Here is a 3,089-nt window from a genome sequence, read left to right as displayed (position 1 = left end):
AAAAAAAAACACGATAGAACAAACCGAGAGGGACGCCAGCCCAGAGGAACCCCGCTCGCGTCCTTCGAGTTGCGCCATCGCCAAACGTCCTCGAAAAAGATCCTTGAATGACCTCCCTAAATCGACGGACTCTGACGGACCCCTTAATCCTTCCCATAGAAAAGCGGGAGGGGGGGGGGGGGGGCACCATAGAGTACGGTAGGAGTTATATTTAGAAGGCGGGAGGGGGGGGGAGGGAGGGAAGGAGAATGGGACGATGGGAGGGGAGGGAGGGGAGGGGGAGGGGCGGAGGATACGAGACCGTGGGAGAATACAGCAAGAGTTCGGAAGATATGATGAGTGGAGGGAAGATGATGTGTGAATAAGAAAGGGATGGAGGAGGAAGGAAGAAAAGGGGGGGGGGGGGGAGGGAGAGGATTTATGGAGAATTCGAGAAAGGATTTGGGATGTAGGAAGTATTAGTGAAAGGAGAGAAGGTGTTGAGAAAAAGATTTCAAAGGGGTTACGATCCCATATGTTAGCTGCCACCTTTGGAAAGCGACAGGCGAGGCACATAATGATTTCGTCCTGACCCGGGGAACGAACGATTATGGATATTTAAATTTCTTGATACGCAAATATATATACAGACTCACGCTCACACATACAAAGGCTTCAAAAAACAAAAATATGTACAAGCAGACATACATACACACTCGGTCACACACACACACACACATATGTATATGTATATATATGTATATATATGTGTATATATATATATATATATATATATATGTGTGTGTGTGTGTGTGTGTGTGTGTGTATATATATATATATATATATATATATATATATATATATATATGTGTGTGTGTGTGTGTATATATGTATATATATATATATATATATATATATATATATATATATATATATATGTGTGTGTGTGTGTGTGTATATATGTATATATATATATATATATATATATTATTTGTTTGTATGTGTGTGTGTGTACATATATATCTATATATATCTTTATCTGTCTATCTATATCTATCTATCTATCTGTATATATATACACATTTATGTATGTATCCATGTATGTATGTATTTATTTCCTTTATCCTGCCATATTTATCCATATTTATGTGATCAGCACAGCGAAAATCTCCCAAAAGAGAAAGTGAAAGACATTACTATAAAAGGCATAATAGCACACAGCATATTTTACATGATGAAATTCCCTCTGATCTCTCTGGCCCGAGCGGTGACCTATATAAGTGATGCGATAAAATTCCATTGCATAATGACTGTAAGATAACAAAAGGAGGAAGCCGTAGATTATCAGTCTGTGGTATGAGAAGAAAGAGAGGGCATGGAAGACACACACAAAAAAAAAAAAAGAAAAAAAAAGAGTATATATATGTGTGTGTGTGTGTGTATGTGTGTGTGTGTAATAAATAAAGAATAGTAATAACAAATAAGTAAATACACGAAGAAAAATATATATCCCTCTTTTCCTTATCCCCCTCCACCCGAAAATATTATGCCCCCTCCCTCCTACCTCCTCTAAATCGATACTCTGCCATTGCTACATACCCCCCCCCCCCCCCCCGCCTCCGCTAACCCACCTCAAAGACAGGGATGATAATGATAATAATAAAAACCAAAACTAATAACAGATAACACCTTCCCAGAAAAAAAAAAAACATTAGAGACAAATGAAAGAAGAAAATAAAGATTAAAAAAAAACACAATCAAGCAATAAACAAAGAACAAACACGATAAAAAAAACAAAAACAAAAAGACAATTTTTTTTTTTTTACAGTACCCGAAGCAAAGTTTAACGTTACATCCAAGACGAAATACCCACGACGCCTTCGACGACCGGAAACCCGTGTGTGGCGTCTCAGGGGAAACGACAAACAAACAAAAATGACAAGCGATAACGACTTTGGGGCTTGAGGATGCCGGCAGTCGAGGGGGGGGGGTAAAGGGGGGGAGATTTGGAAAGGAAGGAGGGGAAGGGGAGGGGGGGTGGGAGGAGGGGAAAGGGGGGGGGCGAGAGATTTGGAAAGGGAGTAGGGGAAGGGGAGGGGGAAGAAGAGGGGAAGGGAGAGATTTGGAAAGGGAGGAGGGGAAGGGTAGGGGGATGAGAGGAGGGGAAGGGGAGGGAGTGAGAGATTAGGAAAGGGAGGAGGGAGGGGAGGAGGGGTAGATGAGCTGAGGGAGGATGAAATGAATAGGAATGAGGAAAGAGAGGGGGATACCGAAAGAGGAGGGGGGGGGGAGGAGGTGAGGGGGGATAGGAAGAGGAGTGGGGAGGGAAGGAGGAGACGGAGGAGAAAGAGAGGGAGAGAAAGAAGAGGAAGTAGAGGGTGAAAAGGGAGAACAGGGAGAGGAAAGGGAGGACAGGAGGAGGAAAAAAAAGTTATAAGAGTTAGGGAGAGGAAAGGAGAGGAGAAGCGGAGGAAGAGGAAAAGAGAAGAGAATCAGACGAAGAGAGACGAAGTGATGAAAGAGGACATCTTGAATTTTTTTGTTTGTTTGTCTTTTCAATGAAGTATTTTTTGGAATTTCGTTTCGTGTGTTTGTGTTTTCGTGGCAGTTTGGCATTCTTGCTCCTTTCTCTCTCTCTCTCTCTCTCTCTCTCTCTCTCTCTCTCTCTCTCTCTCTCTCTCTCTCTCTCTCTCTCTCTCTCTCTCTCTCTCTCTTTCTCTCTCTTATTTTTTTTTCTGTTTCCTTCATTTTCTTAATTTTCCTTTCTCTTTTCTTCCTTTCTCTCTCTTTCTCTCGCTCACTCACTCACTAACACCCCCTCTCTCTCTTTCACTGTCTTTCTCTGTCTCTTTCTGTCTGTCTGTCTCTCACTCTCTCTCTCTCTCTCTCTCTCTCTCTCTCTCTCTCTCTCTCTCTCTCTCTCTCTCTCTCTCTCTCTCTCTCTCTCTATCTATCTATCTATCTATCTCTATCTCTTTCTCTTTCTCTCTCTTTCTCTCTCATTCTTTCTTTTTCTCTCTATTTCTCTCTCTTTCTCTCTTTCCTTCTTTCCTCCATTCCTTCACCCACAGGGCTTACTGCGAATTACAATTCGGCGCTCCGTTTTAAAT

This window comes from Penaeus chinensis, chromosome 7, assembly GCF_019202785.1.
Source record: "Penaeus chinensis breed Huanghai No. 1 chromosome 7, ASM1920278v2, whole genome shotgun sequence".
In the NCBI taxonomy this organism is placed as follows: domain Eukaryota; kingdom Metazoa; phylum Arthropoda; class Malacostraca; order Decapoda; family Penaeidae; genus Penaeus; species Penaeus chinensis.
The sequence above is the reverse complement of the archived record's forward strand: the minus strand, read 5'-3'. Positions refer to the sequence as shown.